This window comes from Zalophus californianus, chromosome 5 (assembly GCF_009762305.2).
Source record: "Zalophus californianus isolate mZalCal1 chromosome 5, mZalCal1.pri.v2, whole genome shotgun sequence".
In the NCBI taxonomy this organism is placed as follows: Eukaryota; Metazoa; Chordata; class Mammalia; order Carnivora; family Otariidae; genus Zalophus; species Zalophus californianus.
The window spans coordinates 69,009,042-69,034,143 of record NC_045599.1 but is presented as its reverse complement, the minus strand read 5'-3'; the positions used below and the strand labels follow the sequence as shown (position 1 = coordinate 69,034,143).

At 37.0% G+C, this 25,102-nt stretch overlaps 1 long non-coding RNA gene across 2 annotated transcripts in view; it reads left to right on the top strand.

Moving 5' to 3' along the window:
• The window catches only part of LOC113929848, a 76,378-nt gene that overhangs the window by 6,508 nt on the left and 44,768 nt on the right, over positions 1 to 25,102 (top strand). Inside the window, exon 3 of one of the 2 annotated variants that reach the window (XR_004820106.1) lies at positions 3,047 to 3,080. The exons of the other annotated variant lie outside the window; for it this stretch is intronic. This is a non-coding gene — a long non-coding RNA (uncharacterized LOC113929848). Of the gene's footprint in view, positions 1 to 3,046; positions 3,081 to 25,102 lie in introns of those variants that run through there. 2 annotated transcript variants of the gene reach the window in all.

Genomic DNA, 25,102 nt, shown 5'->3' with positions numbered 1-25,102 from the left:
ATCTCATGACCCTGAAATCATGACCTGAGCGGAAATCAAGAGTCAGACACACTTGACCCCAATATTTTCTTTTTAAAGTAATACTTGCAGGGACACCTGGGTGGCTCAGTTGGTTAAACATCTGCCTTTGGCTTGGTCATGATCTCAGGGTCCTGGGATCGAGCTTCCCATCAGGTTCCCTGTTCAGCAGGGAGTCTTCTTCTCCCTCCCGCTCCCCCTACTTGTGCTCTCTCTCTCTCTGTCAAATAAATAAATAATATCTTTAAAAAACTATGTTTTATTTAAGTCAACATTTGTTTACATTGTTATGATCATATAAAATAGTGTGCATAGTGAACCATAGTGAAACATATATTATACTATATTTCATTTTCTTTCTGATATAACATGTTTTCTCTGAAATAAAAAATTTCCTTTTCTGTTTTAAATTTTCTATGCAAATATCACTAATTCATCACCAATTCTCTGACAGAACTGAAATTCTAATACTTTGGGTGTACACTGTATTCACTATATGTTAGAGATCTCTCTTCTAGAGATCTCTGTTCTGCTCAAATACATACTGGTTGCTATATAGATAGATTATTATTAGATATATCTATATGTCTGCTATATAGAGATTGTTATTATTATAGATAGATTATTGGATCTATCTATATTTATAGATAGATTTCCACTTATATGCCTATTACACCTTTTTATTGGGCCCCACTTAACTCTAATGCTTTTTCTGACTTTTCTGCTCTTTTATTCTCTTTATGTTTCAGTTGGATTGTTTTTTTTCCTAACAAATTATTTCCTAATTCATTAATCCTTTTTTTTGTTTGTCTAATCTGTTGTTATACCCATGTACTGATTTCTTAATCTGAGTTATTTAATTTTTTAATTCTAAATTTTCATTGGATTCTTTCTTTTTTTTTTTAAAGATTTTATTTATTTATTTGAGAGAGAGAGAATGAGAGCTAGAGAGCACGAGAGGGAAGAGGGTCAGAGGGAGAAGCAGACTCCCTGCCGAGCAGGGAGCCCGATGTGGGACTCGATCCCGGGACTCCAGGATCATGACCTGAGCCAAAGGCAGTCGCTTAACCAACTGAGCCACCCAGGCGCACTCATTGGATTCTTTCTAACATAGTCAGTTCTGATGAAATTCTTCATCTTGCCATTTATTTTCTTGAATGTTATTATAGCTATTCTGAAGTCCATGTTGATAACTGTAATACCTAGACTACCTGTGGGTCTGTTTCTGTTTTCTTTTTTTTCCCCTTTGTTTTTAGTCATTTTTGTCTTCCTTGCATGCCTGGTGATTTTTGACTTAATACTGTACATTGTAAGTTAAAACTTATAGAGGTTCTGGATGATTTTCATCTTTTTCCATAGAGAATTTTCTCTTCTTTAAGCAGGCAGTTAGAGGAGGGATAAATCACCTTGGGGTACATTTGCAGGTAGTCTATTTCCAGTTTCTTCTTGCTCCTAAAGGATTTCTTTTTGGGGATCTTGGTTGAAAATCTGGAAGTGTTTATCAAGACCTCTTATCCTTGGTGGGCTTTGAACTCCAATTTTTGTCTTCTTGACACTGTGGTCAGTTAAAGATTTTTCTTCATTTTTAGCTTTTAACTGCAGATTTCTGCTTGGTTTCTTAGCTTCTGATCCTGCAAAATTAAAGAATCTGCAAATACCTTGAGGGAAAAAAGTTCCAAGGAATGTCAAGTTTGCTTCCTCCTGTGGTCCCCTTTTCTTTAGGATATTGGGTCCTCAAATTTTGGAAGCCTGGGTATCCCTGAACTTTAATTTGAGTCTCCCAAAACCATTGAAACTGACAAATTCTAGACCAACGCTTTTTGTTCAGTTTCAAAATCCCACAATACAAATCAACAAATGCTCTGAGGACCATCAGTGAATATAAGACCCACTTCAAGGCATTTCCCTTTCTCTGTGATCTTGGCTCTTCAAATCCTGACTGCCTTAGTTGTTTTCAATGCCTTAAAAGAACTGCTTTGGGGTACCAGGGTGACTGAGTTGGTTAAGTGTCTTACTCTTTATTTTGGCTCGGGTCGTGATCTCAGAGTTGTGAGATTGAGCCCTGCATTGGGCTCTGCACTCAGTGGGAAGTCTGCTTGAGATTCTCTCTCTCCCTCTCCCTCTGCTCCCCTGCCCTGCTCCGTCCCTCCCTCCCTCATAAATAAATCAATAAATCAATAAATCAATAAATCAATAAATCAATCTTTGTTAAAAAAAAAGAACTGTTTTCACCCAGATTTTAATTTGGAAATCCTGACTTTCAGGATTTGAAATTTTTTTCGCATTAATTCTGTAATAATTTGTCTCTTTCCAGTTTAGTTTTTTTCTTTCAGCAATTCCTGATATTTTGATATTGAATCTTTTTGATGGATCCCTTAATGTTTAACTTCTTTTCTCTCACATTTCTATTTCTATATCTTTCTCCTTGGGCCAATTCAGAGAATCTTTAATCTTATGTCTTGGGGTACGGAGTAGGTATGGTTGCCTCTGCTCTGAGAGCCAAATGGAGGATGGGATTGAGGGAAAAAGTTATTGCTAATGTAAACTTCCATTCAATGCCCCTCTTTTCACCTTGATACCTTTCCTATTCCTTCAGCTGTAACTTGTCCCTGGATTCAAAACTTCCCTAGTTTGTCCTCTCCATAGAGTAAACTTCAGTTTTCAGAACAAATGAATGAGAGAGATTTGTCTATAATTTTGTTTGCAGTCCCACTGTATACCCAGCTTCCGAAATACTTGGTGCTGCTAGTTCTTGAGGCTTTCCAAGTTCTGTGGCACAATTAGATTGTAGACTTAGTTTTCAGCTTTCTCTGATATTTGAGACACTTACCTTTCATCCATTTGTTTTTCAGCTTCTAAAATTATCTTGTCATCTCTTCTCTCCTACATTCTTCTCTCTCATTTTTGTTGTCCTTACGAATTTAGACTTAAAATTACTAATACTACATTCTGGAGAAATTATTTTCTTTTTCTTTTTTAAAGATTTTATTTATTTATTTGTCAGAGAGAGAGAGAGAGAGAGAGAGAGAGCACAAGCAGGGGAAGCTGCCGGCAGAGGGAGAAGCAGGCTTCCCGCTGAGCAAGGAACTCGATGTGGGACTCAATCCTAGGACCTTGGGATCATGACCTGAGCCAAAGGCAGACGCTTAACAGACTGAACCACCCATGTGTCCCTGGAGAAATTATTTTCTAATTGAGACTTCTCTAAATCAAGATTATTCTCCCCAATAGATTATCTCCATTTTCTTGCATAGAGAATAAAATTTCTTATGTAACTATCATGTTATGTTTTTACCTAAAGCCCTAAAATTTCTGGGAAGTTTCTTATTTTGTTTTCTTTTGGGCTATTCCAGAATTCCCTTTTGCTTCCTCTCAATATATCTTTGACCCTGGCGACCCCTAGTAAAAATTTCCCTCTGTATTCACCGCATAATTAATGATTTACTTTTTTTTTTTAATTGGAAACAAGGAAGATCTTTTTCAGAAGACTATTTAAACATTTTGTAACAAATGTAACATATACTCTTGGAGAGTTTCTGTAAGAAACGCTGCCTAAACATGCCAGCTTCACTTTCATATTCTACTAAAGAATGGAGAAGGCCCTGCCTACGGGGCAATTTCACATGAGGAAATGGGGTTCTGATGGGCTGCTATCACTTCTAAACATTTTTGTTCCATGCGAGTTATAAAGGAGCATATTTCCCTTTTGAAGTTGTCACCTACTTTCAGGCAAAACCTTTGTCTGCACTTCCTTCCCTATTTTCAAGAGGTAGGGCAGTTATATCTGCTAAACATTTGCAGGAAAAATGTCCAGATAATCAGAGAACTGAAACCAATGTGAAAGCATCTGATGTTATATAATATTATTTGAATTGAGAATAAAATGGGTCTCAAACGATTTCACTGGTCTCTGTATCTCTTGGTACTCTGAAACCTCCACTTTATTGCCTGTTTTGAAAAAATCAAAATTACTTTCTTTTGTTAAATGCCTAACAGATTTTTTAACTTATTTTTAAAAAAATTTCTACTCCCTGGGAACTCTCTTTCCCTGTTAGCTCAGAAACAGTCACTTGCTTGATATCTCCTTTGAGTGATTTGTATATTCATTTTCTTCAAATTTGCACTTCATTTTTTTTTTTTGAGGTGATCCCTAAACTGTTCCATGATGTTTTTTTCTCTCCCAACTGGATTACAAGCTCTTATAGTTAACAAAGGAGTGCCACGCTGAGACATAAAAATATGCTTAGTAAATATGGTTCCCCTACATACAGGAAATATATGCTTGTGTTGTAATTCTGGAGTGTGTGTTCTTTAGTGAAGGAACTGATGACAGCTCTCCATTTCCACATGGGATCCTTTGCTAAGGGCAAAGAAACAACAGGTGGCTCTGACACAGGAGTCTTTTTAAACAAAGATAGTGATATTTAGGATATTCTCCTTGATATCCTACTGGCATACACAGACCAGAGGAAGATAAAAATTAAATAAGTAAAAGGAAACAGTTTTAAAGTAAAGTAGTAAAATTCTAGCTGAGTAAGTGATCAATTAGCAGTTAGAGGCAGATTGTAGGATTTTCCAAAATAAGTCAGCAAAGGGAAATCTAGAAACCACAAAAGAAAATATATCTGGATCTACTGTAAGTCATGGTGACCTCTTCTATAACAAGGGCAGTTTCCAACAGGCAGCTCTGGGTAGGAATTTAAAAACTAGTGTTAGAGCCAAGTAGAAAAAAATAAAAGCATAAGCAAGAACAGCTTAAAATGACTTTGTTTCAAAGCCTTTTAATGATAACAAAATAGTAGCAAAGAGGAATAAATCCCTGAAGGAAGAATGGTACAAGTAGGTATTAAAATTACAAATGTTAGAAAAAAAAAATCACAAATTAATGATGCAGTTTCCCCCCAAGAGTAGCAGAAAAAGAGATTTAAATCATTTTGAGGAACTGACTCTTTCTGATGTTGAAATTACTTTTCTCTCTCTCTTTTTTTTTAACATTTTATTTAATTATTTGAGAGAGAGAGAGTGACAGAGATAGCAAGAGAGCACAAGCGGGGAGAAGAGGAAGAAGCAGGCTCCTTGTTGAGCAGGGAGCCCCATGCAGCCTCCATCCCAGGACCCTGGGATCATGACCTGAGCCAAAGGCAGATGCTTAACCTATTGAGCCACCCAAGTGCTTTTACTTTTCTCTTTTAATACATAACCCACGCAGAAATATAGGTTCTTGGTTCAAACTTGGGTTCTCTCTGCCTTGAATTGTGTCTGTCTTCCTTGTATCCTTTTATTTGGTCTTTTAGGAAGAAAGTTTGACTCTGTGCTGACATGCATGTGAGGTCTTGCTGATATTTTAGTCCAGCCTGCAGGGTAAAACATCAAATACTATAGGGAACATAGAAAAAATTGAGGAATAGTAGCTTGTAACTCAGATGATTAGAATAAGGGATGAGAGATATGGTAGAAGCAGATTGTTACCAGTATCTCCCACATAGCAGGGTCCAATACATATTTGAAGTAAAAATGACAAAAATAAATACTGTTATTGACATTGGACAAAATTGTCTCACACCAAAACAGATAATAAAAATAGCTACAATTTACCAAATGCTTTACATATGCCATACACTGTTCTAAATATTTTTGTCTTATTTAATTTGTAAAACACCTTTAGAAGCTAAATATTATCTTCATTGTACCACTGAGGAAACCAAGGCTCAGAGATGTAAAGTGTCTAGCACAAGATCTCTTCCGCAGGAGTCATTGGAGCCAAGACTGGCTTCTTCAAGTCCATTTAAATGTAGAGCTTGAACTCCCAGATATTGTGATGATTCCTCTTCCTGAACAAAATGGGTAAGGTCAGGATGTCCCCAGTTTTGTTTGTAAGATGAGCTAGGTTCCAATATAGCCTGGTATAGAGTTTTTGTTTTGTTTGAAACTATAATTGCCTGGTAGACATCTTCATCTGGATGTTCTATAGGCGAGTCAACTACTAAAGGGCCTTAAATAGAACTCATTGTCTTCCATGAAAGCTTCTTCCTCCTTATTATAGTTAATGGCACTATGCTACCCAGGAACCTGTGAAGAGTTCTGCTTTTGTGGCCTCCACAGCCAGTTTAGTCACGAAGTCCTAGGCTTTCACCTTTACAATATCTGTGCAATCTGAACCCTCTTTCTATTCCACTGCTGATGCCTCTGTCAGGCCCTCATTTCTTTCTCTTGGATTATGTCAAGAAGATTTTGATTTGTTTTACTGTCTCCCATCATGGTCGTTTCCAACTCAAACTCAGAAATGCAGCTGGAGTCATGGCTCCTGGTTAAAAACTGCTGCCCTAAAAAAAGAAATCTCTTTGTTCCCATGACTGCATTCATGATCTATATGCTGATAAATCACAAATTTATATCTCTAGGCCAAATTTTACTTCATAGCATCCATACTAATGTTTCCAGTTCAATAAACAATCCATCCAGTGCCTTTCTCACTCTAATACTCAGCAGTTACAAGTTCTCACAGCTCTACTTCCTGAATAGCTTTCCTTCTTTCATTTCTCTCCAACCTAACTGGCACTATTATGGTCCAGTCTTACACTTCTGCAATAGCCTGAGTCACTGAAGCAGCCATGATAATACCCTTCTAACTAGTTGCTCTGTACCCATAGTTTCCCACTTTTAATCCATTCTTTACACATTATATTTCATTAACTGCAATACATACATTTTTTTTTTACATTTGGACTTCTTTGAAATCAGGATAAGTCTTACAATTGGTTTTGTATATGTAGTTTAATTAGTAGCATTTGTTTTTTTAAATAAGTCATATATAACATGATACATTATATATTCAGTGACATCTTAGAGTTGATGAAATATAATATTTCTGGATATGCTACTTTCTGGATATCCATCTTTCTGGATATGCTACTACCCTGTACAGGACCTTCTATGATTTCCCATTTTAGGATAAAATTAAACATTCTTCTTCTTTTTTTTTTTTTTTATATTTTTATTTGACACACAGAGAGAGCATTCACAAGTAGGCAGAGTGGCAGGCAGAGGGAGAGGGAGAAACAGGCTTCCCCACTGTGCAGGAGCCCGATGTGGGGCTCGATCCCAGGACCCTGAGATCATGACCTGAGCCGAAGGCAGACTCTTAACCGACTGAGCCACCCAGGCACCCCTTCTTCTTCTTCTTCTTCTTTTTTTTAAGTAGGCTCCACACCCAGTGCAGAAGCCAATGTGGGGCTTGAGCCCAGGACTCTGAGATCAAGACCTAAGCCAAAATCAGGAGTCAGATGCCTAACTTACTGAGCCACCCAAGTGCCCCCGAATTAAACATTCTTAACATTTCTATGAGGTCCTGCATGTCTGGCCCTTATTTACCTCTACAGAATCATTTTGTGCTGATCTTCTCTAGTTATCTATCCTTCAACCAAATATTATTTAGCAAATATTAATTGACTGACTACTATGTGCTAGGCACTAGAATGATATATCAATGAACCAAAAAAACAACATGGCCACTGCCCATATGGTGCTGACTGTGCTTTTGAAGACTCCTGGCTTATCCTGATTTGTCATGCTATTTCTTGCCTCAGAATCCTCAGTCCCTCTCTCAGGAAGGGCCCTTCCTCCTCCCCTTACTCTTTGTCTTTCTACCTTGCTAAGCCCTACCTCTTACTCATCCTTCATGGCTTATGTTACACAGCTCTGCCCCACAGCCATCCTGTTCAGTACTCTCATGGCTCCTGCACTTCTATTCATGGCTCTCACAGCACTTGCTTTCTTGGGATCTGTCTTCCCTTCTGGACTGTTAGGTCCATGAAGGCAACGACATCATTCATCTAACTCATGGCTTTCTCCCCAGCCCTTAGTCCAGTGCCTGGGTCATAATAAGATCTCTTTAAATATTTATTGAATGAATAAGCAATGGAATTGGAAAGATGAATTCAATTTCAAACCATCCTAAGATACTCTGAATTTCTACCACTTGAATATGTTATTAAAACAAAACAACAACAAAAATAGAATCATCTACATGTGGGCTTACATGAGAACTTTTAGGCTGACAGGCAAGACAAGAAGAAAATATACTATCAGTTTCAATCTGAGAGGCACAGAAGTTGATATTAAATATCATAAATACTTTCTTCCTTAAAGTGCTATAATACTCTAGCCTCGTTATTTTCATTACACATGAATGTACTTAGAACATTTGTACAGTAGTTTTTGTGTCTTGACAGATTAGCTCATATTCTTCCTCTGCTAGTCTTAAAAGCTTTCTTCTCTTTGGTCTACTCTTCGTATTAAAGATGAGCTGCCTTTTTGCAACAGGGATTAGCTCAGTGGATTATGCTTATGAGCTAGTTGTACTTTAATTCCAAGTGGTGAATTAGCCTAACACTCTAGACATAGTCTGCTGTTTTGCAAACATGGGTCCAGTTATATTCCCAAGAAAGCAATTAAAAAAGAAGCTCACTAGTGTCATCTTACTTTTAAATATAGCATGTTTTCATTAGTGTTCAAAGCAATTTTTAACTGCTTATCTTTTCTTTGCTTTAGATATAAATTTTTCTTCAATTATATATATTCTGGTTCATTATGTATGTTTCTTATAATTGTCTCTACATTTATATTAGCATAATCTTCCTCAGTGTTACCAAAGAAAAATTTGAAAAAAAAAATCTTACTTTTTTATAAGAAAAAATGTTCCACAATAAGTAGAGAAAGAACCACAACTTTAGGTTTTCTAGTTATCAAATTTTAGCTCTCCTATTTTTAGCAACATCTCCCAAATCCTTGGATGAAAAGGCTATAAAATGTAAAGTATTACCATAACCTATAGCAACAAACTACCTCAACATAGGTATAATCAAAAGGAAAATTCTTATAACCACATTCATATTCAAAGATCTTGTGATATAAGCCAACCCCTGTGGGGGTATTATTTTCAAACATAACAGGTTGACATCATATAATTACACACTGCTGGATATTGAAATATCAAAAAAGGAAAAAGTGCTTATAGTAGTATTCACAGCACACTATTATGAGTATTCACATTTATCCACACATCTTTAGAAAATTATTTCTAGTTATATATTATAGACTTTAGCAAAGATTTAGTGATTTATTTAATATCAATATTAGGTTTTGACATTAATGTCTTAGCAAGCATAGGGAGGTGTGGTCCTAAGACTGACTTCCACTCAATAAAGGGGCCCCAACGTGAACCTCTTCTCTATTGTTCTGCATTCAGTTTGTTAAATAGACATTTCATATATCTATGTGTAAGTAAATATTCAAAATCCCATTCAATTATTTTTATAATTTGTACTCCCACTTTACTTAATTTTTCCCATTATTAACTTGTCCACTTTTGATGATAACATTGTTATTTTCTAAGATGAACTGATGTTTTTGGTCCCACTTTACTATCTACTTTTCCTTTATGCATACTGTAGACATGATGGGGATTTGTCCGTAGCATTTCTGATTTCTCATATTTCTTTCTCACTCTCCTCAGTGCCACCTTCCTCCCATTTAATCTCTGGATTGTAACCACCTTGTACCTTTCTCCCTTTCATATGTCAGGTTTCTAATATTTCCAGTTCTCTTCACTTAACATGAGCTTTTTGGCCTGTGTGGTGCACTGTGAAATGTAGTCTCACAAATATTTAGGCTCCAAATACTGTCATTCTTGGAACTTTACCTAGTCTCTCTCTCAAGTTGGTCAGCTTGATAGTCTTATCCCTTCTTTCTACTCTGTTATGTAGGTACAATCTATTGGTTGCTTTTGGATTTCTCTCATATCTAGTCTTCTTTTCTAAAACACGATGCATATAATTGTAGGGTGTGTAATTTCATGTTTAATATTCTTAGCTATTTTTTTTTTCAAAAGTGACTTACAACGGAAGAGTAGGATTGGAGAAGAGAAGTGAGATAGAGAGCTAAAGCACGAGACTGAGACACAAATACAATATATTTGGAGGTAGTATTAATGCAACATACAAGAACAGTCACTACCTAAGAGTAAATACTAGTAAAGCAACAAACTAGTAATACAAATAGTAGTCTAGGGAATAGTGTATTTCCTTCCTCAGCAACAAAAATCAGCCAGTCAACCAACAATGTAATAACAGAATAGCCTGTCCCAATTAACAGACTCAGATTTAAGTGGCTACATGCTCAATAAAAGTGAACCAAGACACTTTCTGTGATTATAAGAGACCCAAAAGGGCTTTGGCCTTTACTAAGCTAGCTTCCATCACTGACTCTGTCCTCTGTCCTTACATCTCTTGCTCTTTCTTTCTATTGGTGCAAGGCAAGGATCTAGATGCTAAGATGCAAGATGAAAGTCTTTTAAATTATTCAACTCCCTACCCCTCACCCATGCAAGAGCTGAGTAATAACTACAATAGGTTTTCAGGAAACATTTATGGATAGAAATGACAACTTACAAAAGAACTTCAGTTAATCTAGTTTGTTTGCTCACTTTTAATAAATTATACCTAGAGAATCCATATTAGGGGCACCTTAAAACTTCTGTAGGTGTCATCTTGAGGTGTGCAACTAAGATCATTATCTTTCAACAGAAATAAAATTGAAAAATCTTGTTATCGCTATAAAATTAGACATAAGTATAAATAGGCATCAAATAAAAACCAAATGCAAATACTCTGGAGATAGCAGTATTACTATCCTGCTTTATCTTCCATAAAATCTGCTCTTCACACCCTTTATGGCCTCTTTGGGGTGTTGCTGTTTATGAATAAAAATATTACTTTAAAAACAAAACAAATTTCTTTGCTCTAATTAGACAAAATGAAAGCCTTCTGTTATAATTTATATTATTAAAATTTTGACATTTTCTAATGGCATAAAACAAGTTTTATTTTTAACAAAGTCTTATATTGGAAAAGTGCTTTGAGGAGATTTCCAAGTTCTAGTGAAGCTTGAGTTTTTGTAATTATTTGATCCCCAAAATTATGGTGTAATAAAATAATTTTAGTAGTTCTTTTATCCATTTTAAATAGTAATTGACCTCTAGAATTATATGCACCCAGAGTAATGTTACTAGTGATTAAAATTTAAAGAGATAATAATTATTAAAAGCTTCATACATAATAGAAATCATCATTCTGGGCAACAAAGTCTTTAGGGTAAAACAATCAAGTAGGATTTGCCTATATCAAAACTATTTGAAAGGATTCTTTAATCTGGATCTTTTTTTATGAACCCTACAAAATTGTTGAAAATGACTTAACTGTTTAACTGTATTTAAGAACAACAAACTATAAAGGACATAGAATGAGTTCTAATCCCCAAATTTAGTTCCTCTCATTGAGGAAGTGGTGATAGCTCTATACAATGTGGATAAAGGCATTTTCTCTGCTGTAAACCCAGATTTCTCTTTCTTCCATATTTTATAGTTTTTTAAAAATATATAAATATATATCTTACAGCATAAGATATATCTTTTTCTTGCATCAGGACCTTTATTAAAATTTTTGAAATATGCAATTATAGATGATCAAAATTTACTTTTAAGTCTTTTTTGGAAATTTTACTTTTTCCAAACTATTTCCTATTTAATTTTCTTTCTTTCTTTTTTTTTTTTTTAAGATTTTGTTTTTGGGGCACCTGGGTGGCTCAGTCAGTTAAGCGACTGACTCTTAGTTCCGATGCTGGTCATGATCTGAGTGTCGTGAGATCAAGCCCCGTGATGACAGCTCCATGTTCAGCAGGGAGTCTGCTTGAGATTCTCTCTCCCTCTCCCTCTCCCTCTGCCCCTCCCACCTTCAAATAAATAAATAAATCTTTTTGAAAAAAGATTTTATTTTTAAGCAATCTCTACACCAAACACAGGGCTTGAACTCAGAGCCCTGAGATCAAAAGTCTCATGCTCTACCGACTGAGCCCAACCGGGGGCCCCATCCTATTTAATTCTAAAAGGAGTGGCTATTTTATGCTGCAACTCTCTGTCTTGTTCTGTGCAAAGCATCCTGGGCCTGTGTTCATTCTGCAAATATTTATTAAGCACCTGGGATGAGTAGGCATTGAGCTAGATACTATGGACATAATAGTCAATTAGATACCATCCCAGTCCCCAGTCCTAGGGGTTCTTTTTTTTTTTTTTAAAGATTTTATGTATTTATTTGACAGAGAGAGAGAGACAGCAAGAGAGGGAACCCAAGTAGGGGGAGCAGGAGAGGGAGAAGCAGGCTTCCCGCCAAGCAGGGAGCCCGATGCGGGGCTCGATCCCAGGACCCTGGGGCCATGACCTGAGCCGAAGGCAGACGCTAAACGACTGAGCCACCCAGGTGCCCCCAGTCCTAGGGGTTCTTACATGCTAGTGGAGAGTATGAATAAACAAATAGGTAATTGCCATATAATAGAGAGCTGGGATTGTAAATCGAGGATGCTATGGGAACATATAAGAAGGGCATTTAGTTTGGTCATCATGGGTCCAAAAGGGCTTCCCAGGAGAAGAGGCAGTGAAATTGAAACCTAACGAGTTGAGTAGGACTCAGCTAGATCAGGTAGAGAGGAAGAATGAAAAGACTTCCCTGATGAAATAGCAGGTACACTCTTAAACTGATGAGGTTTTCTTTACATAGATACATTTCGTACACCGGTCATAGGAATGTTGTTTTAAATTACTCCTAGCAGGGAAGAGTCACTGTTTGCTTTGTGTGAGTGCTAAAACAGATACCTTCATATGGAGACATATGAAACCTTTTCACTGTTGACTACCCCCTAGTGACAGCAACTAGCTGCACTACTTACTTGCATACAATACAATGAATGCAAATTTACATGTTTGACTTTGCTTGTACCTACTGAACAGGTGTACTCATTAAGAAGCTGCATGAAATAAAAGAATATATATATATATTTTTAAACATTTTATTTACTGATTTGACAGAGAGAGACACAGCGATGGAGGGAACACGAACGGGGGAGTGGGAGAGGGAGAAGCAGGCTTCCCGTGGAGCAGGGAGCCCGATGTGGGGCTCGATCTCAGGACTTTGAGATGATGACCTGAGCCAAAGGCAGATGCTTGATGACTGAGCCACCCAGGTGCCCCGAAATAAAAGAATATTTATTTATTTATTTATTTATTTATTTTTTTTTTTTAAGATTTTATTTATTTATTCATGAGAGACAGAGAGAGAGAGAGAGAGGGCAGAGGGAGAGCAGGCTCCCAAGGAGCAGGGAGCCCGATGTGGGACTCGATCCCAGGACCCTGGGATCATGACCTGAGCCGAAGGCAGACGCTTAACCATCTGAGCCACCCAGGCGCCCCAATAAAAGAATATTTAAAAGGAATAGTTACAATGTGTTTGGCTGCAAGTAAACAACAACAACAAAATCCACCCTAAACTGGTTAAACAGTTAATGAAATTTATCTTATACAATTGACCAGTCAGGAGTAAGACAGGCTTTTGTCATACAGTTGCTGGTGTCAAGTCATTGAGGATCCAGGTTCTTTCTGCCTGTATGTTCTGGCATACACGGCATGAGCTTCACCTTATTCCTGTTTCTTCCTTGTTGTTACGATCAAGGCCATCAGAACTATATGAGTTCTTGTTCACATTGAACAGGAGAGAGTGAGATCTGCCTCAGGTATGGAACCAAGTCATTCCCTTTAGTCTGGTGTAATTGAGGACATGTCCTACCCGGGCCCCAAAGCGGTTTTGAGAGTTAAACAATTTTTCATTTGCTCAGTGGGGAAGTACCCTTAAAGTGGGTGAGGAATCAGGATATCCTCCCCTGCGTCATGGAGAGGAGGCATGGCTACCTAAGAATCATCTTTTCATTAGGGTGGAGGAAGGGAGAATGGATGTGGGATAGACAAACAACAGTGTGTTCAACCATGTTTCCTGTACCTTCATATTTGTTTCATTCAAATTCGGTCTCCTGGCCAGGGAAAAAAAACTTCTATATCTTTGGGAAAAAAAGGTCATAATTCTAATGGATTCTAACTCTTTGAACCATGTGTAGTTTGGTAATTAGGGGAGATGAAGTAAACGTTGAGTTGTGGAGACCACTGTTTTATCTTCCCTTTCCTTTGCTTCCTGAATTGTACTTTTGAATTTCTATATTGGTTTTTGTGGTCCACGTTTACCATAGAGTAGAAAGAAATTGCAGGCATTTATTTTGCTGTAAAAGTATTTTTAGATGTTTTGTGGGCTCTGTATCAATTACTGTATAACATAGAGTTAGGAAGGAATGTGCAAAATATATTTAGCAACCTTTGATAATATTTTAAGAGCATTTGATTCTGACACATGCTATATAATTTATAGAGATGCAGGTTACATCATTATAAGGTTACATATTGGGAAATCTAAAAAAAAAAAAAAATCCTTAACAAAAATACCTTCTTGAAACAGAGACTAAGGAATGTTCCCTCAAAGGAAAAATATGCAATGATTGCTCAGGTTTTTCTTTATCATTTTTCTTAATTTTCTTTTTGAACTTCCTATGCAAGTGTAGTTTTTTTCTTCTCATCATGACAAATAGGTGCCTAAACCAGAAGAAATTTATGTCAGTTGAATGATTGACCCTTATTTTTTATTCAGGATGATTCTTTGCCTCTGGCTACACAGGGTGGAGTGATGTGCTTGCCAGAGGCTGCACAAACATAAACATATTCTCCTATGGAAGGGACAGAGTACAACTACATATGCAAACACAAAAGGTTTCTTTTTGCAAGTTTGTTCAGGGCAACCTTTGATGGACAGAAGGGAGCATAAAATGAATAGTTTAACTACAAGAAAAATAATGATTTCCACCTAATATTTGCAGAGTGACATATTTTTCAGAGTGCTTTTGTCTATGTTTTCTCACATGATGGAGTAGCTCTTTGATAAGAGAAGGATGGTAATATTATAACCATTTTACAGATTAGGAAATCAATATATATGAGGGTTAAACGAATTGCCCCTGATGGCAAGTGCAAGAATGAGTTTCAGAAATTCAAACTTTTTGGTTTTTCTTTCTCAGTGTGTGTGTGTGTGTGTGTGTGTGTGCGTGCACGCGTGCCCGCGCGCTCTAGTAAAACATTTTACTCCCTCCCCCCCTTTTTTTAAAGAAAGGCAACAAAACAAAATACAAAGAAAACAAAAGAAAAAAGAGAGTGGAACAATGAGAAAATCTGCTATGTTAAACATTCGTAACGATTATTTCTAGAGAGTACACATTTGCTGGATTGAGAACTCTTGCAAGGTAGCAACTGTGAATTTGTGGAAGTTGAATGACTCAAGATACTTTAAAAAATACCCTTTGGAGTACAGCATCTTCATTTTTGCTTTTCATTTTCCTATCAGGCAGAGGTCTTACATATGCAGGTTAGTGTCCCTCATGTGCATGTCTTACGCTTTCACTGTGATCCTCTTATTCCGCCTCCTCCAAATCTAAACTCATCCCTCTTATGAGGCTGTTTGGACCTCAGATTATCTGTGAAGCTTCCACTCAAGGCCTGGAGACCATTAATGGGCCCTCTCACATTATAGAGAGTGTAATTGTTTAGGAAGATACATCAAGGGGAAGGATTATTGTTGGGTGTCTTTGAAATCATATATATCATATGCTGGTGACCCATTCCTGGGAATGCCCCCAGATACAATCTTAAGAAGTTGGTGATTGACACATAGTTGGCCCTCAATAAACAGCTATAGATAACTATCGAATTTGCTGCTGGAGTGACTGTGTTGTGTGATTTCATGCTTTCTGAATACAAAATAGATTTTTGACTAAGGTATGCTTTTTGACAGCTGCTGATAACATCTGAGAGACAATTTAATTCTAGTCTGCAACTAGAGCAGCAGGAAAAAAAGTCAACAGGCTACATCACTACTCCTGCTTATTTAATGAATATCAATAAATATGGATGAAACACCTGAAGGAGCACACAAATTCATAGTTAGCAAATTTGCCAAGTATGCAGACAATGGGTGTACTGCATGATTATGTTTGTTGAAAATAAAAAAGAGAGACACATAAATAGGGCTAGTGAGAACGAAGACTCAGTGGCAGCATCGCATAATGCTCTGAAAGTACCTTTCATCTTGCGTAGTTTAAAAGCATTGAAAAATGTCCTCATGACACCCTTCTGGTACTAGTAGATGGTAAAGAAATATCAACTTCATTTAAATGAAAAAGGGTGCTGAAATGGGAGTTGAACAGTTAAGCGAACTGCTTAGTGTCTTGGTCTCAGAGACGGTGGCTGTATCTATCTGTGGCAAGTATATTGTCTCATTTGCCCCTAAGCAATCTTTTTCTGGCTCTGTATAAATTATCTACCTGGCAAAAAGAAGACTGAAGCTGGGAGCAAAAATATACTTCTGTGGGTGTAATTGTATTCGTGGCCAAATAGAATTTGGACTTCTTCCATTAGCAGGGATGCCTGGTGGTAGTACTAACTTTAAAACCCTGAATTGTCAACAAACAGAAGGATCCTAGTTGAACAGGATTAGAGAGGAAGAAATGAAGAGATTGGGATAAATACACAGGCACATCCAAGGATTTAACCTGAAACTTCCTTGAGGAAGATGAATTTGTGGGAGGAATCTTCTACCCTGGGGCTGGGCTCATGTCTCTCTCTCTACTTCCTTAACTATTCTTGTCCCTTTCTGCTCCTTGGTTTCCCCAGAAGTCCCGCAAGTCAGAACTGGAACAGCCAGGGTCCAGCGCGGGGTTCTTCCTGGTAAGGAGGAGTGGGGAGTGGTACTGACAATATTCCTTCATCCTGCTGAGGAAACTGAGCATTTCCCTGAAGCACCTCGCTGGGTCATAGTTTCATCTCCTCTTTTACTCCTCTCACGTCTTGCTTACACCACCTCCCACCACACTGGTCCTTGCTCTTGCTCACATAAGCCAGGCCTGCACCTGCCTCAGCTTTTGCACTTCCCGTTTCCCCCACCTGGAATATTCTTTTTAGTCAAATAATGTCTTCATAGTATGCCTCCTCTAGCCACTCACTGTAGATTTATTTATTGATTTATTTTAAAGATTTATTTATTTATTTGAGAGAGAGCGCGCGCGAGAGAGCACACACGTGTGTACTTGTGCTCGTGAGAGGGGGAGGGGCACTGTGTGAGGAAGAGAGAGAATCCCAAGCAGAATTCCTGCTGAGCGGGGAGCCCGACGTGGGGCTCTATCCCATGACCCCAATATCATGACCTGAACCTAAATCAAGAGTTGGAAGCTTAATCCACTGAGCCACCCAAGCGCCCCCACTCGCTGTAGATTTAGAGGGACAAAGTGTCCTGTTTTGCCTGAGACTGAAGATTCTTAGGACATGGGACTTCTAGTTTTAAAACCCAGTTGCATGCAAACCAGGATGTGTTGGTCACCCTGTTTAAAGTGCAACTTCTTCTACCCGGTTTTCCTTTTTTACTGTTTTTTGTAGCATCGATCACCATCTAATACACTGTAAGTTTTATCTACTTATCTTGTTTCTTATCATTTGGCTTGCTTCCTCCCCCAGTGCTATCACCGAGGGCAAGGATTTTTTTTTTTTTAATTTTGTTTTTTGTCACTGTTGTATCCCCAGTGTTGAGCATAGTTCAGAACAGGTACTCGGTGACTGTTTTTGAATGAATAAATAAGTGAATGAGTGAGAACTTTAGAAAGTGTTTGTCATATACAAAGAAACTGTGTTGGGGATATAGTTCCTAAAGTGAATTATTTGAATCCATAAAGTCCTGGTCAAATGAGTTTGATTCTCAAAATAAATGCACTATTTCCTAATGAGTGATACATTTCTTGGGAAATTTAAACAATGTTTTTGTTCATAAATTTAGAATCAAAGAATTATTTAATTCATTTTTAAAACAAGTTTTTGTAAAAATAGACTATTAGTAGAATATAGTGTTATACCTAAATATCATATTGGTGGATCATTTTTGTTGGTCTAGGACAACTGATTTTAACCTATTGGGATGTATTGTAGTGGAAATTCAATTAGTTTTAACCCGTATAAATCTCCTATTTGCCCCCAAGAAAACTTAGGCATATGTTTGGTTAATAAACTTAATATTTCTCTTAATATCCAGTTATGATTGATTGGATGAATGGATGGATGACTTCAAAAGGCACAGAAAACCGAGTGAATTATAATCTCTCTTTGCTGGACAAGAAATTGGAAGTGATGAGCTGCCATATATGTAGGGTGGCACTCTTAGGTATCTGACTTTTATTGATCTTAGGACCTAACTGGAAAGCCTGGCCAAGTTGTCCCATTGTTCTATTATTTGCAAGCACTTGGGTTGTCACTCACATGTCCATGTCAGTGATGTGCTGTGGGGAAACATTGTGTCTGGACTCAGAAGCCCTGTGTCTTTACCCCTTCTCACTGCTTCATTTTTTATGTGGACTATCACTTAACCTCTGGGAACCTGCATCACACAATCTGGAAATGTGGATGAAAAGGCCCACCTACTTTAGTGGTTTGACATAAGCTCAAAATAGGAGTAGAGAGGCTTTGAAAATCATTAGGTGCTGTGTAACAATCAATGTAAGGTAAGGTAAGGTGAGGAGAGGTGAGGTGTTTCCTGGGTGCATGTGTTACAGGTAATTGAACAGCCACTGCCAGAGGGGTCTGATTTTGGTTCTTGCTCATATCTATTTCCCACCTCACAGGTGAAGGTTCTCTCTCTCATCAGTAATATCCAGAGAGTATCAGGAATGGAGCCTGTGTTTTTTTTTTTTTCCTTCAGATCTAGAGTCACTTAGATTTTATTCTCAAAATACATGATTAAAGAACTCATCTCCTAGTGGCTTCTTACCAGTTTTAATCAAGTCATCTTTATGGAAGCAGACTACTCACTGAGAGCAGGGTTTTGTTCTCTTCTTTAAAATAGGCATCAGGAGCGCCTGTCCGGCTCAGTCAGTGGAGCATGCGACTCTTGTTCTCTGGGTTGTGAGTTCAAGCCCCACATTGGGTGTAGAGCTTACTCAACAAAACAAAACAAAACAGGTTCTCCATTTTCAAACTAGATTCTATCTTGGTAAATTGGTGAATAGCTACAAAGATGCCAAATAACATAGTGGTTAAAACAGACTTTGGAGTTGGGCTGGTTATGATCAAATCCCACTCTGCCATTTACCGGTTATTGGGCATTGAACAAGTGACGTGTTCCACATGTGTCTCTCTCTCCCTTACCTCATAGAGTGTATGAGAATCAAGAGTAGATAATGGGAGGTGCTTAGAACACTTAGAACACTGATGTGTAGTAAGTGCCATGTAATTGTTATTGTGTTACTATTATGTTAATCTGACTGACCCCCACTCAAATGCTGTGACTTAGCTCCTACTCCACACCCGGTTTCTGGTATTCTTCTTTTGAGGATCTACCAAGAGCACATGATTATGCTTCATTTCACTTCCATGAGCTTTAGGGCACTTAATGCAAATTCGTATTATCTCTAGAGAATAGTACTCACCTGCCAGTCTCTTCTCTTCCCTGTAAAAATCCACCATGGACTTCAGGTATAATTTTTGGATTATTACAACATGCAGGACAGGGCAATCACGGTTCTTACCAATTATTGCACCATCTAAGGGAGATTGCTCTGCTTGTAGGAAGACCTCTTTTCAGGGAAAACCTATATATAGTTTCTTACCTGTATCTTGCTATGATGGTATTGCCTATCTTATTTTTATGTCAAGCTTTTTGACCCAAGGAAGGACAACTGGCTCACTGCAGCTAGTCTATAGGCTGTCCAGTGAATGGCCTATGAGGTGACTTTGCATGAAAGTTCTGTTGAAACATGTATGATTATTTAGTCCAACTCAGATGTTCTATTTGGGTACATCCTACTGAAGATATATGGAGAAAGCAAGAGTTGTTTTATTAGCAGCAGTAGGGCTGAGTGAGCTGAAGTAAGCAGTTGTCACTTAGAGACTAAGCTGTGAGCAAGCAGAAATCATGCATCAGAAGCAGGAGACAAAAGACATACTACAGCACAGAGTGAGATAGTTGGCTTGGTAGTAGCTAAAGCACAAGAAGCAGAAGTTGTAAACATACATCTGTACCTATACAAGTGAGTAACAGAAGGAAATCGACAAAATCCTTCTGTTGAAGGGGTGATAGGCTAACTATCTCCCATACCTGGTTTGAGTCCTTCAGTTTTTGAACTGTTCCAAATTCCAGACGTCCTTTCCATGGTTGTGTCTGGATTTTCTGGAGATTATGTGAGTGTGCTTGCTCACAGTATATATTCTTATTATTTCAAGTAATCTGAATGAGGCTCTGTTCCTTACCAGCCAAAAAACTTAAGGATCACTCCAGATACTAGTCTTTCGTTTGTTTTTGTTTTTTTTTTTTAATAGAAGGAAATAATAATGAACTTTAAGATCCTTGATGGCAGGAAATATATTACATTCATCATTACAAGCCTCAATTCTAAAATTATATGTAATTATGCTACCTTTACTCAAGAAATGTCTTTGAATAGATAAATGAAAAATAATCATTGTTAATTTTCCTTTTTTTTTTTGTTGAGGTATATTTCTCATCCAAAAAATGTAGAATAAAATGTAAAATAAAATTTAATGTAAGTAAAATGTAAAATAAAATGTTAAGTGTTCAGTTTGATGAGTTTGATAATAGGATTCACCATGTATAAATATCGCCACAATCAGGATTAAAAGCACTCCCATTATCCCAAACAATCCCTATGCCCCCTTCTAGTCACTCTCTGAACCCTCAGGAGGTGATCACTTTCTGATATCTATCATCACAGACCACCTATTCTTGGACTTCAGATAAAAGGAATCACACAATAGATATTCTTACGTATCCTGTTTCATTTGCTCAACATAACGTTTTTGAGATTCATCTATGTTGTGTGTTTAAGAAGTCATTCTTTTTTATTACTGAAGAGTATTCCTTTGTATGAACATAACATAGTTTATTCTTTCTCTTGTTGTTGGATATGTGGATTGTTTCTCAGTTTTTGGCTATAAATATTCCTGCATAAGTCTTTTTGTGGACATTTGTTTTAATTTCTTGAGTAAGTACCTAGGAGTGAAATCATTCTATGACAGTGTAGATGTATGTTTGCTTTCATAAGTAACTGTTGACTCATTTTTCAAGGTAGTTGTACCATTTATATTCCTATGAGCAAAGTATAAGAGTTCTAGTTGCTCCATATCCTTGTCAACATTTTGCATTGTTATTTAAAAAATTTTTTGGCTATTTTAGTGTGCTTAGATTGATATTGTGTTTTTCATTTGCATTTCTCTAAAAATTAATAATGTTAAGCACTTTTTTTAAAAAACTTTTTTATTGACCATTTGCAAATCTTCTATGTAGTATTTGCATCTTTTGGCCATTTTTATTAGGTTATTTATATTCTTACTGTTTATTTACAAGAGTTTTTATATATCCTGAGTCATTTTTCAGATATATGTATTGTAAATATTTTTTTTCCTAGCCATTGCCTTACCATTTACTTAATGGTGTTTTCCTGATGAGCAGACATTTTTAATTCTCAGATTGTGAGCTTCCTCAAAAAAATTTTAGGACATTTTATTATATGAATCAGAGTAACAATTTTTAGGCATTTCTGATAAAATATTTCAGGGTATTGAAGGGAAATCAGCTTTCCTGATATATATGTTTTTCAGAAAGATCAGTAGTTTGGGATCAAGAACATGAATTGTCCATGAAATGTCTATAATTTCTGATGATTGTGAGATTAATAAGTCAGTGGTGGTTGTTCCATACTGGTGGTTATTAGAAAATTAATTGTTTTTCTTTTAAGATTTATATATTTATTTAAGAGAGAAAGAGCATGCAAGGGGGCGGGCAGATGGAGAGGGAGAGAGAAAGGGAGAGAAGTAGACTCCCCACTGAGTGCGGAGCCCTTGAGGGAGGTGGGAGGTGGGGAGGGGGGGCTCAATCTCATAACCCTGAGATCATGACCTGAGCTGAAATCAAAGAGTCAAATGCTTAACCAACTGAGGCACCCAGGCGACCTCAAAAATTAATTGGGTTTTTTATTTAAAATGTGGAGCACATCAAGTCATTGCCATCTTGAAGTAAACCATTTACTTTCTCAATTAAATGACTATCTTCCAGATTTGAATTTTTACCTGTTGGGTTGTAAAGTACCAGAATACTATTTGTTCTTAATATATATGTGCAAAGTAAAGTTTCTCTGACCTATTGGCTTGTGACTCCCTTGCAGTCACAATAACATTGCTACTTAGAAGTGGCTTTGGATATGCATCCTAAGAAACTGAAGAAGTATAGTTCTCCATTTTGGACACTTTAAAAATCAGCTTTCCTAAAGATGCCTTATTTTTTTTTTTTTTCAAAAAGATTGACAGATACAGATCACACACTGGTCAAGAGCATGGAATTGGAGCAGATTGGGTTTGAATCCCAGTTCTACTGTTCATTAGCTGTGTGATCTTTTGTAAATTACTCATGCTTTCTGTGTCTCAATTTTCTTACCTTTAAACTGGGATAAGAGCACTATCTCATAGTGTTGTGAGAGATAAATGAATTAATATACATAAAGCACTTAGTACAGTGCTTGGCACATAGCAGGTACTTTGTATTAGCAGTTATTGCTGTAATTATTATTCTCCTCCACAAGAACTTACAGGGGTGCCTGAGTTTGCCTACTAGCAAACTATTCATTATTATGAATAATAATACGAGTAATAATAACACATCATGTATTATTTTGGCGGTTTTCACATTGCAGATATACTCTCTGACTCTAGCCTTCTTCTACTCCGGATGCTTTCTCTAGTCTCAGATGGATGCCCATCCTCAGGCTGCTAGAGCAGCCTTTATACCTTTTACTTGATACCATGCATGAACACAGATGCTTCTCTTAGTATTCTACAATCTGTCAGAGACCTGGTTACTAGTTTTATCAAAATTAACTGAAGATTCCTGATAACATAAGGTAAGAACAGAAATAATAACTTGACATTTATACCAGAAGAATTCTGGGTTCTGATAAAAACAACAAACGGCCACAACAAAAAATACAACCCCACACCCTACTCCTTCAGTAAACCTAGGAGAGTTAGGAAGGTCTATAAACTCCAAACAAAATATAAGTTGGGGGAAGAAATATGAAACCAGAACAGCATGGGATACAAATGGTGTTGCAGGGTGGCAGGTGCTGTGGGAAAGAACTGGGAGTGAGATTTTTATAGCAGGAGCAGAACACAAAAAATAATGGCAAATAGTCATCCCCCACAGGAGGGAGCCCTACCTGAGTGAGAACTCCTGGGAGTGTTTGGGCTAGAAGAAGCAAGGAGAACAAGTGTGGAAAGTTGCCCTAGAAGACATTAAAGAAAATACCTGTCACAGCAACAACACAGGGCAGGTCCCTTGAGCCAAGAAACTGGGAAAGCAACCTTTACCTCTCTTCTCCCATCCACTAGGTTCCTCTGATAATAGAGAAGCCAGGATAAAGAAACTCATTCAGTTATGAATAAAAAAGTAAAAATGCTACATCCACACAAAGATGTCATAAAGAAAGACAGAAAAGGCAGAGCTTGGCAATGGAAGAAAAACACCACCACAGTTAGATGAAAATTGCAAACAATGTTCTTATAAGGAAAAGCTGTATGTATGTAAAGCAATCACAGATATTTAAAAAAAATCACAAGATAGAAATAAAGGCCAGACAATAAGAAGATGAAAATGGGAATTGACAGGAGAGAAACTGGAGAAAAAGATATAATTATTTCAGAAATACAAATTAAATTACAAAAAGCACAAGAAACACTAAATATCTTGAAAACATAAGGGTATGGGGAAGAAAATAAGAAGAAAGAAAAAAGACAAAAATAGAAGACCAGAAAGAAAAATGATAGAGAAAACAAGGAAGATCTACAAACATATAACACATTTTTTGAGGAAGAAAAACAAAAACTGTAACATAGCAAATATTTAAAGTTACAATTCATGGGAACATCCCTAATATTATACAAAATTTGAATCTATATATTGAAAGGGCATATCATATACCTCAGAAAATTAATCCAGAATGGCTAATATTAAGACTTAAGGAAATAAACTAATAAAATTATTGGACTTTAAAGAATAAAAAATAATCCCCTGGGGGCACCTGGCTGACTCAGTTGGTGGAATGTATGACTGTTCATCTTGGGGCTATGAGTTTGAACACCATGTTGGGCAAGAGATTACCTAAAAATAAATAAATAAATAAATAAATAAATAATAATAATAAAAAATCCTCTGGATAACGAGGCAAGAAGTCCAAGTCAAGTCAAGTTATATCAGACTTTTCAATAGCAATATTCAATGTATATTCAATGTTGAGAGAACATTGTAGAGCTTGGTATTCAAGAAAGAAAGTGGGAGCAAAGGAATATACATCTAGCCAAACTCTCTTTCACATCTAGATGTTTCAGATTAAAAAGTGTAAAACATGTAAGAACTTGCAAATGTGCTTTTCCAGCCAGGCAGCAATGGCAGTAGGACCGGTAGTAAGCAATACATAGATATAAATATAGTACCAGGAATAGAACAAACATATAGAAGGATGTGGGTAATATAATAGTGTACAAATGTTGCATGCCTTGATGATGTAAGATCTGAACACCTGAGGAAAAATGGGAGAAGGGGTATGGATAGTAGAAAGTAGAACAAGCTCAATAGTGCTCTGTAAGTCATAACTCGGAAGTAAAGCAATATCATTTTAAGGTGACAAATCAAGTAGTAGAATTGTAAGCATATATAAGATTCTGAAAATAAGCATTATGAAAAATAATCATTGACTTAAATTGGATGATGGAAGAAAGGAAGGTGTTTGGAAGAAGAGTTTAGGAGAAATAGAAAAATTAGTCAAACTCTTATCCCTTAAAATATTACTATGGCTACATGTTTTCTATGCTATTCAAGCTGTTCTAGTTTATTTATTTATTTATTTAAAGATTTTATTTATTATTTGACAGAGAGAGACACAGCGAGAGAGAGAACACAAGCAGGGGGAGTGGGAGAGGGAGAAGCAGGCTTCCCGCGGAGCAGGGAGACCCATGCGGGGCTCGATCCCAGGACCCTGGGATCATGACCTGAGCTGAAGGCAG